The sequence below is a fragment of the Olea europaea genome, chromosome 15 (genome assembly GCF_002742605.1).
Source record: "Olea europaea var. sylvestris chromosome 15, O_europaea_v1, whole genome shotgun sequence".
Classification (NCBI taxonomy): Eukaryota; Viridiplantae; Streptophyta; class Magnoliopsida; order Lamiales; family Oleaceae; genus Olea; species Olea europaea.
In genome coordinates, this window is record NC_036251.1 from 28884295 (window position 1) to 28899563 (window position 15269).

The 15269-nt window shown below is 34.1% G+C and overlaps 1 non-coding gene and 1 pseudogene across 1 annotated transcript; one reads left to right on the forward strand and one right to left on the reverse strand.

The window, feature by feature from the left end:
- Nucleotides 1-9500: 9500 nt before the first annotated feature.
- LOC111410793 lies at nt 9501-12615 on the forward strand (annotated as a pseudogene).
- A 514-nt stretch (nt 12616-13129) lies between these two features.
- TRNAN-GUU lies at nt 13130-13203 on the reverse strand. The gene has a single exon. It is a non-coding gene; the product is annotated as a tRNA-Asn (tRNA).
- Between the last annotated feature and the right edge of the window lie 2066 nt (nt 13204-15269).

Here is a 15269-nt window from a genome sequence, read left to right on the forward strand (position 1 = left end):
TTCAAGTTTTCGTTATGTTTGGATATCAATATCAATATAAAGATCACATTATAATGACCAACACTATTATTCTGTAAGTAAACTACAAACAAAGGTAAGTAATCCAAATTCGACTATATTTCAATTATGTTGTAAGATACTCAACAAATTAGTTCATTTAACTTGTATAAGTCATTTAAGATGTTCCAAGATATGATCTATTAGTTTTGGAGTAAAATTAAGACTTCATTACCCAAAACAACGTACCGTTGTTTTTAAACAATTGGGTGTCATTTCAATTAATTTTGTATATGTTTCATTTTATGTTCACTTGCATCCATATGAAAATGAACGAATGAAAGTTTTCACTACATATGGATATTAGTATCTATACAAAAATTCTCCTGATGGTGATCAACAATATTGTTTCGTGAATAAACACCAGACTTCATTACGAACGAAGGTAAGTAATCAAAATTTCATTTAATTCCAATTATGAGATAAGATACTTAAATAAATAAATTAGCTGGTTTAACTCTTATAAGTTTTCAAAGATATTCCAAAATATGATCAACTAATTTCGAAGTGAAGTCAAAATTTCATGACTCAAAATAACAAGCTATCGTTTTAAATGGTTGGGTGCCATTTCAATTAAATTAGTATATGTTGTACTTTATATTAACTCATATCTATATGAAAATGAACGAATCTAATATTTCACTACAATTGGATATTAGCATCAATTCAAAAATTCACATCATCACACGATGATGATTTACAATATTGTTCAATGAATAAACTATACTAGACTTCACTACCAAGGAAGGTAAATGACCCAAATTCCATTATATTCAAATTATGAGATAAGATACTTGACAAATTATCATTTAACTTCCATAAGTCTTCTAAGATTCTTTAAGATATATTGATTTGTTTTGGAATGAAATCGAGACCCTATGACCCAAAACGACATGCTACCGTTTTAAACGATTTGTGTTGTTTCAACTGTTTTATATTCGTTTAACCTTTATGTTCACTCGTATTTATATGAAAATCAATGAATGCAAGTTTTCATTATATTTGAATATCAAAGTTGATACAAATGTTCCCGTGAAGTGATCAACTATATTATTTTGTGAATAACAAATACTAGACTTCACTAAAAAGGATTTAAGTAACTTGAATTCTATTATAGTCCAATTATGAGATAAGATACTCGACAAAATATCACGTTTAACTTGTATAAGTCTTCTAAGATATTTCAATATATGATCGACTAATTTTAGAGTGAAATCGATATCTCGTGACTCAAAACAACATGCTAGCATTTTAAATTCCTAGGTGTCATTTCAGTTTATTTCATTTCTGTTTCACTTTACGTTCCTTTATATCCACATAAAAATGAAAGATTCAAGGACACCACAGTTGATATAAAGTTCACGCTGTAATATCCAACACTATTATCCTTTCTGTAAACTTCATAGACTTCATTAATAACAAAGTAGTTAACTCAAATTTTATTATATTCTAGTTATGAGATAAGATAATCAATAAATTTGCTCTTTTAATTTGTATAAATCTTCTAAAATATTTCAAAATATGCGAGTAGTTTTAGAGTGAAATCGAGATTTGTGTCTTAAAATGACATTTTTGACGTTTTAAACAGCTAGATGTCATTTCAATTAATTTCGTGTCTATTTCATTTTGTATTCTCTCGTATCCACATAAAATTAACTATGTAAGTTTTCTCCACATTTAGACATCACAATTGATACAAACTTAAGCGATAGTGGCCAACACTATTGTTTGTTGAGTAACTATACTAAATTTCACTACGAACAAATGTAAGTAATTATTTTTCAAATATGAGATAAGGCACCCGATGAATTAACTCATTTAGCTTGTACAAGTCTTCTAAGATGTTTTCAAAATAAAATCGACTAATTTTGGAGTGAAATCCAAACCCTTGACCCAAAACAATAATTGCCGTTTCAATTAATTATTAGATTATGAAATCAAAACACAAAATTTTATTTTGTGTAGGAAAATCTTCTTTCTCAATCTCTGGTTTCAAGTTACTTGAAAGCATTGCTCATCATAATGATATTATCGACATCCGTACCCCACAAGGCCACGACTTGTGGTTCAAAACCCAGGTGCAGGGACGGATCCAGGATTGGATCCACGACCGGGCTACAAAATTTCAAACCGGGCTACTACGTGGAAAAAAAAAATTTTTACACATAAAAAAATGATTTTTACCCAAAAAAAAATATACCTTAAAAAAAACCCCTTGGACCTGGGGGGCTACAGCCCAGCCCAACCCCCCTCCCCCCCTAAATCCGTCTCTGCCCAGGTGCTGTGAGTCATATGAAAACATTATAAACATGAGATTTCCTTTTCAACAGATAATAACAAATGTATTTGATGAAGTGATCAATCGATATGACGTAGTATTTGAAGTCATCATATGAATGCACAGGAGAAATCCACGCATCTAAGTATATTGTTTGTAAAAAAAATAAAATCAATTATCTACAAACATTTCATTTTCAAACGTAATATATAGAGGTCTTAATCAATCGTCGCCAAATTGTCATTACATTCAAATTAAATTGATTTTGTTATGACAGGTAATGGTCAAGGTTCAGAATACGATTTCCTCATGTTGTGTGGTTAGCCACCTTTGTTGAAGAAGCAAAGCTTGAACAAAAGGTGACATCATCATCTTAGAAATACAAAATTTTCTAAAAGAAATTAACTTAAATTTATGAAGGCGCAGGATTCTGATTAGTTATTTTGAAGAAATTTTGTACTATTGGTCCTCGACCTATTGTTCTAGTAGCAAATTCATCCTTCATCTTGTAAGAGTAAGTTGATTCCTTTTTTACAATAGTTATATAATTGGAAAAAGCTGCTCTGACAATGTTAAAGACCTGGCTTTGAATCCAGACTGTGCGTAGCAGTGCTTGCTGCCTTGTTTTTTCTTTTTCTTTTTTTCAAACTCTCCAATCAGTGCATGACACATGTTGCCTAGATTTAAAATCTAGATTGAAACCCTGTCATTGTAGCACAATTGTATATAATTAGACTCTAACGACCTAAGGGCGTTACCAAGAAAGTCCTTATTTTTAAAGAGTATTTTGATTATAATAAAGAGTATTTTTAAATTTAGAGAGTAAAATATTTAATACAATCCAAGAAATATAATATTAATAATTTAAGTAATGAGATATTAGAACTCGTAATTTTATCTTGAAGAATCAAGCATTAAAATTTGGTGCTAATAGGTTATTTATTTTAACTTTTTAATAACTCGTCATCAATGAATTGATCGATGCCAAGCATGATGCTTAATAAATCATTTCTCTTTATAACACCATTCATATTTTAATAAACAAAATTTATCTTCACGTACAAATTTAATAACATGATTGTTTAATTTGAAATCGAAATATTATGTCACATTCTTAAGGAATTCTGATTATTAAAATCATTCATGAATATATAAGAAGGATATCTCAAGTTTTAGCTAGTGCTTAGTCAAATTTGACATTAATTTAAATATTGGCATTTTAACATTAATATTTGGACATCAGCACATATTTTTAATTTTGTACTAATTTGGTCACCTTGTTAATGGGATGTCAATATTAGACAATAGAATTGAGGAAAAAATTAAAATTTTAATATTGTCTAGTTCAATAAGTTCATTTAGAAATTATAACAAATAAACGATGTCCTGACAAATTGGTATGCTTGATGGATATTCATTTAGTATTTCATTTATTCGAATTTTTATTACAAACTATTTGTAGAATATCTTTTTTTTTTTTTTCCAAATGTTTGATCGGAATAGCGTGTAAGTTTTAGAAATTAATTTCTTACGTATTCACAACACTTTTTTTCTTTATAAATACGTCACATTTAATTGCATTAATAATAATTAGAGTTAAATATGCTTATTAATGAAAGATTGATGATAAAAATGTGATATATAAAGTTAGGAATGTAAGTGAACAATGAGTAAGGAACCTTTTGTCGAATATTGTGTATCAATGTCCTCTAAACCGTTATTAATAAAGTCAATTGTAAATTTGATGTTCGGGAGTGATTTTTCATCTTCAAAAATTTGATTTTTTTATCGTTATTTTACTATTTCAATCATAAAGTTTGACTTCTTCTCTCACATATAACCCCCACTTCTCTTTTAACGGTGAAAAAATCAATTCTCAAAATCACTCCTAGACGGGATCTCAAATTGATTTCGAAGGAAATAAATATTAAGATAAAAAAAATCTAAAACATTGGTTAGCTGTATTATTACCCAAGCAAACGGACATACTAATTAGCGTCAGACAGAAATCATTTTCTCTAGCAAAAAGCCAAATCCAATAAAAATGAAAATCCAGAAAATAAGCAATAACAAAATGTAAAACATGGATCACGAGCGCAGGCGGGGATAAATTGCGCAGTAGAGAGGGTACACGCTACTCACCCGCAAATACAACTCGCTAACGTGCGCATTTGCAGCTTGTTTACTTCCTACCTGCATAATGCATTGACTCCATGCACATGGCGATCTCTATGCAATTCTCGCGTTTCTCGGTCCGGAACGAGCTATCGTTACCGGAGACCAGAATATTCCGGTACCCGAAGTATTCCTTTGTGCAACGCTCCACCGCCAGAGAAGCTGCTGCATCTCCGTCGTCATCCACTATGGAGTCGGAGTTTGATGCTAAGGTTTTCCGCCACAACTGGACAAGGAGCAAGAATTACAATCGCAAGTTGTTGCTGAAACTCTCTGAAAAGGATCTTGAAACGGTGGTTTTCCAGGTTCAATCCAACGTACATTTCTCTACCAACAACTAATCTAAACGGCTCCAAACCACAACCAATTGATTCACTTTGGTTGCTATTCAATCTTATCCACGTAGGACAAGAAAGGATGATGATTTATCGTCACAAAGGTTAAGAGAAGACACCACAAAGGTATACTATGAAAGAACCACCAATTGCACACGTTATACAAGTGCACCTTTTTCTCACACAAAAGGGGGGCAGCCGGGATTCACTAGTTTCTTCTCTCAAAATCACACAATCATTATATCAAAGTGGCTAGGGTTATAGCCAAATATATACTCTAGAGTTAGGCTTTAAGTTGGGCCAATAAAGGGGTAAACGAACCAAGATTCAAGCCATCCATAAGGAATACAATTGGGTCGGGTTTAGCTCATAGATTTGGTTGTTTGACTTATTTCATTCATCGGCTTATACCTATGAAATAATATTAACTCACGTTAACATCATAGTTCGAGATTTATTGGGTATCAAAACCTAACAAATCTCCACCTTGATGCCCAATAAATCTGCAAGCAATCAAAACAAACATTTAACACTTGCATAATCAAGGTAGCCAATAAAATTGGATCACAGACCTTACCTCGTGTTTCCAACTTGAAACACATACCATACATGTTTCATGTACTCGCTGGGGCTAAGGTCAAAAAACACTCAAGTAGAAGTAAATATTTAACAGTAAACAATCAAGAGCAAATACACATGCGATAACGATATACTATAGGATAACACACAGATCTTTTCAGAAACACGTTCACATAGAACCATAGATTAACACCAAGTCAATCAAACCACGGTCAACCACATATGCAGCACATGCATAAATGACCCTAAGAAAAGATCTCACCACACTTATCCTATCTCATTCCGTATTGCTCACACCTCGAGAACACATATCTCCTCTCATCGCCCACCAAGCTCACTAGACAAATCACTTAACTCATGTCTAACTGGCAAGTCACAATAGATCCTAAGTCTACGGGATAATCCTTTATCTCCACACCACTTCTCCCAACCTATGTGGATAATGGGTCTCCACCTAACAGAAGTGATAGAAGTGTCTCTCTCACACTCCACCTGATCAGTGTCTCTTTCCAGATAAAAGATTTTAGACATTTGATCACATCTCCACTCATGATCCATATGTCACACTCCATATCCTCGGTACAAACCACCATGTACCCCTAGGCATCTATGCTCCACCTCACCAAAAGACACACAACACACTGCTAATGCATCCTAACCCAACTATGCATATAAGCAATTACACCAAGTAATACTAATGTCTCAAATTCATGCAAATGCACATATCAAACACATTGAAATGTAGCAGATAATCATGCAACAAAATTTAGACAATCACACACATACAGAAAGGATCACACACAGATGCATATGCAGTAACTAGGTTTACACTTAATAAAACTCACTGGGGTCATAACTCGACGCCTCAACCAAATTCGTCTCACCTCTCATCTTACCTTTCAACTTATCTTTCTTTTTGGGACACTCCCTAATAAAGTGTCTAGACTTACCACAACTGTAACACATTTTACCATTAGACTTATCTCGTCCCTTGCCCTTCTTCTTACTACCCTCATCACTCGAGTCACTACTCGAATCACTACCGTCTTGAGTTTTACCCAAATTCATTTGCTTAAACTTCATCCTACTCCTCATCATATGTAACTCACCACTCCTCTTATCCTCTTTTTCAGCCTTAATCTCCATTTCCTTACTCCTAAGTGAGTCTATGACAATCTCAGGTGTTAAGGTATCCCTACCATACTTAATTGCATTCTTAACTTCTCTATATGAATCAGGCATGAAATTAAGCAGGATAATAGCCTTATACGTTTCAGATACCTCTTCATCACGGTTAACGATATCTTGAACTAATTTGTTAAAGACATCCAGATTATCATCAAGATCCTTTGAAGGATCCATTTTAAAGCTGAAAAATCGTTCAAGCAAGTACAATTCATTAGGAGTTGACTTAAGCAAATATAAGTCCTCTAATTTTTCCCAAAGTTGTTTTGTAGAATCCAGTTTTCCTACTTTTCTCAAAACAGTATCAGATAGGTGTAAAATAATTGAAGAGTATGCAAGTTTATCATACTCTTCTTTTTGTACTTCTACTAAATTTGCAGGAAATTTACCATCTATGGCCTTTGAAACTTTTTGTTGGACCAAAATACCCTTCATCTTTTGTTGCCAAATTGAAAAATCCCCTTTCCCATTAAAAATTTCAACTTCAAAGTGTGAAGACATTTTTAAAAAATTAGAACAACCAAAAGCACAGATAGGTCACACAAAGTTATCCTACGGTCGCAATATACACCGTTCTAGATTCTCAGGGTTTCGTAAGATTCACGATCTTAGATCAAGAGAATGTTCGAACGGGTCAAGTCCAGGTGTTCTAACAGGAAAATCAATACAACACGAAGGTATGTAAACAAAAGTTCGAATTTCCACGCAACAAGTCTCACACAGTGACTATATGACAGGTAAAGCACAAAATCAACTACCAACTTGCAATCAAAATTCAACACTTCAAAAACAGAGCAAATAATTCCTAAATTTTCTAACACAAGCAATGGTTGTCAAGCAATGATAACCCCCAATTCTAACGATCACCCCACACGATGATCTGCTAATGCTGAAATTTAAAACTAAGTTAAGCCAATATACCAGAGCGGACTATCTGAGTCCATAAATTATGAGAGTTGTGAATTTATCACTTTAGGACCACTACTATTCGTCCTAAAGTCTCTGGAAACTGCAGCAACCCAAATATCACGATCGAGTCCCAAACGCCCGAAGAACAACGCTGTTCAGATTCTTCTGCGTACCCTGAAACAGAAAACTTTCAACATGAAAAATGTTAGAAATAGTATAAGGAACAAACTGCATGAAGGGACCATAGCCAAATAGTGCTCCACGCGCCCTCACGCTCGGCTCCTTCCCTCTGCGCGTGGGATTCACGCGCCACCACACGCGCCGCCTTCGACTGACACGTGTCGGCCTTAAGGGTTCGTCTCCTCCTGCACGTCACACCAGCGGTCTCTGTTTTCCCAAACCCCTTCTGGATTGATCAGAAAACGCAAAAAATGGAGATTGATTTTAACAGTTTTTGGACAGCTTCTTCGATCTGATTTCTGCTGCGTTTCTGCCTATTTTCTGGACGATTTCTGGTAGATTTCACTAGCCAAAACCTTCACCTTGAAACTCTGATACCAATTGTTATGGAAGCTCTCTGACAAGGATTTTCAAACGGTGATTTTCCAGGCTTAGTCCAACGTACCTTTCTGTACCAACAACCAATCCAAACGGCTCCAAACCACAATCAATTGATTCACTTTGGTTGCTATTCAATCTTACCCACGTAGAACAAGAAAGGATGATGATTTATCGCCACAAAGGCTAAGAGAAGACACCACAAAGGTATACTATGAAAGAACCACCAATTGCACACGTTATACAAGCGTTCTGGACACCTTTTTCTCACACAAAAGGGGGGCAGCCGGGATTCACTAGTTTCTTCTCTCAAAATCACACAATCATCATATCAAAGTGGCTAGGGTTATAGCCAAATATATACTCTAGGGTTAGGCTTTAAGTTGGGCCAATAAAGGGGTAAACTGGCCAAGATTCAAGCCATCCATAAGGAATATAATTGGGCCGGGTGTAGCTCATGGACTTGGTTGTTGGACTTATTTCATTCATCGGTCTATACCTATGAAATAATATTAACCCACGTTAACATCATAGCCCGAAATTTATTGGGTATCAAAACCCAACAATTTGGGCACAAAGAGGAGACCCTCAAGCTCATGAACAGCGAGTATACTAGTAGTATGTTTATCTATGCCGAATTTTGCAATCGAGTATAATTTTCCATTTTATATGCCTAAAAAGAGGATCAAATGAAAATTGAGAGTACGTTTACAGAAAATTTTGATTTTCTAGAAAGAATTTTGTCGAGTTTTGTTGTATTTCAGCTTTCGTCCCTCGGATTGGTTTTGAGGAAGATTACTTCAAAATTATTAGTCTCAAGATATCATTTTTTTTTCTATTCAGTTGCATATAATATGTGAATCCACACTTAGAGTATTTGATCGATACCCTTTTTATAGTTTCTTATTGTGCAGCTTGCTAGCTGTGCCTTTACTTTGAATTCTTGTGTTATCTTTTTAATTTTTTGATATTTGGAGTTTAATCCTAGAGAATTTTTGGGATTATCACAGGTGACATCATAAAGAAATTGAAGGAGAATGGGAATGAGTACACATGGGGAAATGTAACTGTTAAGCTTGCAGAATCATATGGATTTTGTTGGGGGGTCGAGCGGGCAGTCCAGATTGCTTACGAGGCGAGAAAACAATTCCCAACTGAGAAGATTTGGATCACCAATGAAATTATTCACAACCCAACTGTTAATCAAGTTTTTGCTCAACCTTATCACTCGTCTTTTGATCAAATCAAACGGCAATTATACTCGGAAATAAATGATAGGCAATGGAAGAGTTTAAACTATTGTTCTTTTATTCTATCTTTATCTGTTCGTATTTAGGTTGATCTTCTATTGAAGTGATTCTCAAAAGTGTCAAAAAAAAAAAAAAAAAAAGGCTATACTAACTAAATAATTTGACTTTTCTCTCTTCAGCGGCTTGAAGAGATGGAAGTTAAAAATATGCCCATTGAGGATGGGAAGAAACAATTTGATGCTGTTAACATGGGTGATGTTGTGGTATTGCCTGCTTTTGGAGCTGCTGTGGATGAGATGTTAACTTTGAGTGAAAAGAATGTGCAAATAGTTGATACAACATGCCCATGGGTATCTAAGGTATTTTACTCCTGACTGTTTATGAAAACACCATGTCCTGTATGTAACTATATACAAGCATTCTATTCCCCTTATCTGATCTATGTTTGCATTTCTTATAATCTTTCCTAAAGGTTTGGAGTTCTGTTGAAAAGCACAAGAAGGGAGAGTATACTTCAATTATCCATGGAAAATATTCTCATGAAGAGACAATAGCAACTGCTTCTTTTGCAGGGAAGTACATCATTGCGAAGAACATGGCAGAGGTATCTCCGATTTGCTGCTCCATTTTCTTTAAATTTTTGTGTTTCATAATAAATCATTTAGATTGTTTTCAGTAAATGAATAAGCAGGCATTTTTAATGCTTAATTCTCATTCTGCAAAGTTCTATACTTGAATTTAGGCAACGTACGTGTGCGACTTCATTATGGATGGTGAGCTTGATGGATCCTGCTCGACCAAAGAGGCATTTCTGGAGGTGCAGGCTGATTAGCTTAATTTGTCTAACTTTAAAGACTTAATGCTTTGCATTTGTGATTCACACCGTTCATTTATTTGCAGAAGTTCAAATTTGCAGTGGCTGAGGGGTTCAATCCAGACAGGCAGACACAGATCTTGTAAAAGTTGGTATTGCGAACCAAACAACCATGTTGAAGGGGGTGTTGATAAAAATGTAGGGAAATCTGAATACGTTAATGAACTCCAAGGCACGAAAAAACGTTATCTTTTAAGAGATGTTTCTCCCCTATTCAACAAAGTCACAACTGGGGTATGATAAAAAATCTCTCTCAGGATACAATGGAGGCGTTTGATTCAAATTGTGACTATTTAATCAAATCAAGAAGACACTCGAAAATAACTGATTGATGCCAAGAGAAAGAAGGAAGAATAAAATTGTTTAATGTGTTTGCAAATGAGAATTCGCCCAGAATTTATAGAAATTGAGGCAACTGTTTGAATAGGTGTATCCCTTGAAATCCTTGCATATATCTATTGGAAGTGACCGTTAAAAATGAACAGATGCACCTGACCGGGCAGGTCGAACCCCATTGCGTAGTGGCAAACACTAATCCGAGCGGCAAATCATTCGCAAAACAAAAAATTAAACACATGCAAAATGATAAAAAAATATCTAACAGGGGAGACAGAGGAGATTGGTTAGTTGCTACCTGCACTTTCTTTCCTCTGCCTGGTTGCAATACACAAGTAGTGATATGATAATACTATTTTACTCTTCAGGAAAATTGGTTGAGAGAACCCTGATGCGCAAGTATGGAGGGGAAAATATTAACAACCACTTCATAAGTTTCAACACTATTTGCAATGCGACTCAAGTAAATTCCTCCATCTCTTCAAACAGCGTTTTTTAGCTTGCGATAATGTTTCTTGTTATATTTTGTAAAACATTGAAGTTCCACCGTAAGAAACTATGTTTTATATTAATATCACTTTGTCATGGCATGAGTTCGTATTGTGCCTGATCTTACATGTTTACTGACCACTTGAATAATTGCTTACGATTTTCTGCTGAGCGCGCCTATGAAAATGGGGTCCTCTTTGAAGAGGGCTTAGGTCTTGTTTATTGCAGTTTCGAAATTGCTAGTGGTTTTAAATATATGAAACCATATTGTGAGACATATTGGAAACATGGAGTGCCCCAAAAGGCTGAGTACAAATATGTATGTATTAAGTGAATACACTTGTTGAATTGAAACAAAACCTACTTTGAGCCCCTTTTTAGGACTTCTGTTCTTGGAAATACCTTTTTAGTAGATGCTTAAATTTCTCTTTTGGCAGGTACCGAAGATGTCATTGTCATGGGATGGCTCTGAATTTTGTTATAGGTTAATTTTGAGTTTGACTTTGACTTTTACATGCCTCTCTTATTCAATCCCATTATTCTTATGTTTAGGAACGGCAAGATGCCATGTATAAGCTGGTAGATCAACATATGGATCTCATGCTAGTTGTTGGCGGGTGGAACTCAAGCAATAATTCACACATACAAGAAATATCAGAGGCTCGTGGAATTCCATCATATTGGATCGACAGTGAGAAGAGAATAGGTCCCAGAAACAAAATAAGCTACAAGCTGATGGTAAGTACACTGATACAGTCTGTTCTCATGACTACCCCCGGAACACTTTCTGATTGTTCACATGTTGCATTTTACTTAACAGCATGGTGAGTTGGTCGAGAAAGAGAACTGGCTACCAGATGGCCCTGTTACAGTAGGTGTAACATCTGGTGCATCCACCCCTGATAAGGTAATTGTCTCCATTCAGCTTTTCAATTTTTACCGTTTACTTAAAAAATTTCCAGCAATTCATAGGGGTTTTGAACATTTATGGCTCCTCTCCAGTATCTGACATGAGATGCATGGCGCGTACACACACATTCTTTCTCAAGAAAATGATTTTGAGCACGACTTCTTATCGACAGTTAAAAAATTTCTACAACCATAATACTTCATCTAGCAGTTTGAAGATTTTAATATTGAATTCAATGGAGCCTAATAAGAATATATTGGACACTTATCTCCCCATATTAGATCACAAAGCTTCCTACACTATATATAAAGGTATTTTAGGAGGGCTTTTTCATTGTTTGATGAATACAAGACTGAGAGGTGAGACTTCAATTGTAAACTTCTTGCCTATTCAGTAACATTTGAAGCTTTACATTGAGGGTGAACCACTGTAAATTTGGGTGTTCTCTATTCGTACTGACCATTTCGTCTATACTAAATGGTGTTGGCCTGGTTGTTGAAGATGTCCTCGTCAAGGTTTTTGACATCAAGCGCAAAGAAACATTACAGTTGTTGGCACAAATTAGTTGTCTGTATTATACTACTATATATATAAAAGTCAGCAGACGAATCAATAAACCATTTATTGTTCAACTCTATCACGACGAATCAATGTGGTCGTATTAAAAATACCCCGTCCCTTAACGATGAAAGCTTCTTTCTCCATCGTCCTATGCATTTGTGCCTGATCGATGTAGAACTAGGAGTGCTATCTCCTATAAAAAGGGGAGGGAATCTAATTCCGGTTTAGTTTCGATGGTTGAAGTTTTAGGCAATAAAGATTTATTGGTTGTCTAGATTTTTCTTAGATTTAATAATGAATTGAACGTTATGGTAAATATTGATTTACATAACGACTTTTCGTTGTTGTGGTGGTGTCTAAATTCTAAGAGTGTTCTACTAAAATTAACACATGTTGTAGTTGCCATTGATTTTATTTGACATTATTTAACAATGAATCGAACACAATAGTAAAAATGATTACCCTAAAAGAAATTAAAATAAAAAATTGCGGATTCAAGTAGTTAGAAACGTTTATATCAACATCTTTTTGGAAAAGAAATAAGTTTTTGATGTTTGACCACAAAAGAATAGAAAAGACCGTTGCTACTATGAATGAAAAAGATGGAAAAGGATGGGAAAATTAAAAGGAAAACGCTAGAAGGAGGGCTTGAACCTCCGACCTTGTGGTTAACAGCCACACGCTCTAACCAACTGAGCTATTCCAGCTTGCTGTTTTGTTGTGCCTTTTATTTTATTATATTGAATTGAATGTAACTAGGAACTACTACTCTCTCTAGATGGAAGTAATTGCATCATTCCGGATGCGAAATTTGTATTAGGGTAGCTGGACTTAGAAGTACAAAATGGTAGAGGAATTCAAATATTTAGATTATGAAATTTTAAAAATTGAAATATTTCATAATTTTATTTTTTTTTCAATCAAGTTTTCCAAATAGGACAAATATATATATATATATATATATATATAAGCAAAAAAATAACTTAGATCGAGCTATATATTTGGGATTGGGGGAGTGGGGATGGGGCTTCTAGGGTGGGGCCTGTTTTAAGACTTTAAAGCGTTTTAATTAAATAATTTAAATCGTTAGATTAACTTAAATTGAGGATCGAGATTTTTTTCTAAATTTCCTTAGAGGAATTTTTTACGTGGAAAAAGTTGTTATGACAGGAAATTGGAATATGTTTTAAATCCAGGATCTGTGTGGCAGCACGTAATTGGGTCCTTCTTTAAAAATAAAAAATAAAAAAACTGGCCAACTAGATGATGATTGCACCTAAATTTAATCCCAGTCCCCATTCCTTATTTTTGTAGCAAAATGGTTTTCACGTTTACTAGTTATTGTATTGTTGAATTTTATTTGACAATCTTCGCTAAAAAGTAAAAACTGTAAATTGTTACATTGCAATAAATATATGAAAATAATTATATGCATCACTGAATAATGATAATCATTCAAATCAAAGTTTGTGTAAACACGGTAGAGTGTTGGAATGTGGTGATGTTTTAATGTAATTTTAAGTGATTCGTTTTTCTCCTCCTTCCCCATTATTATTATTATTATTATTATTTTTTTTTTTTTTTGAGAAATCAAAATAGATTCGTGTTCTAACTTGTGAGAATATTAAAATCATGTATTTTCTAGTGTAAAATGATGCTTGATAAATGAAAATTTGAAACTTGAATTATACCATTGACAGTTGTTCAAATATTGAAGAAAAAACAATTGTAACTTATTCCACATTAGAAAAATGACAAGGCAATAATTAATTTATACATTATCATATTTTATGAAAGAGAGAGTATAGATACTCTCTCTTTTTCGCGCGTGCGAAGGGTACAAATCACGTATTGGATTAACATATCGACTTATTGAACTCGTGTAGTATATATTCTCTCTCTATTTTTTTTTTTATCCCATTTGTTTGTGAATTTCTTTTTGCTGCAACTGCTAATTTGTTGTTTTGTTCATTTTTAATTATTAAATATATTATTATATTCTATATTCTTCCTAACGAATAGTTCTCAATATTTTTTATTAAAAGTATCAAAATGTACTAAACAACTCAACACGAGTTGTTTAGTACATTTCAGTACCATCTTGAGCTTATAATTTGAATAATTAACCCATCACGTTCTATAGGATGGAATGTGCCTAATCCAACACACCTAGAAAACCACCGTAATAGACAAAAAATAGCTCAAGATAGAAAACTTCCAAAGTAAGACCGCATCAAAATTAGATTGTATTGACCATACCAAGACAAAAGATAACTCAAAACAGACAACTTCAAAATTAAATCATATTTTCAAACAACATAAACCACCTCAAACCTCAAAAGTACTTTCAATGTGCAATTTTCTAACAAATTCATGCCATTAAATCAAAACAGACAACTTCAATCTAATTTTCTTAGAAATTAGATTGTATTGATCGTATTAGGACAAAAGATAATCAACAAAATAAATCACCTCAAACCTCAAAAATACTTTCAATGTGCAATTTTATTTATTTTATTTTATGATGAAGGAATACGCAGTCGTTACACTTCGTATGCGAATGCGCAATTTTCTAACATATTCATGCCGCCATCATAATACGGCTATTGCACCAAGAAACTAGTGGTTCCAAAACAGTCCTTGGTCAACACTTCTACATGCACAGTCAAAATCACACATTCAACGGACTAAAATCATCTCACCATTTGACCAATCAAATAATCCCATGTCATCACAATCCAACAATCACGTGCAGACCACGTGAATCCCCCCT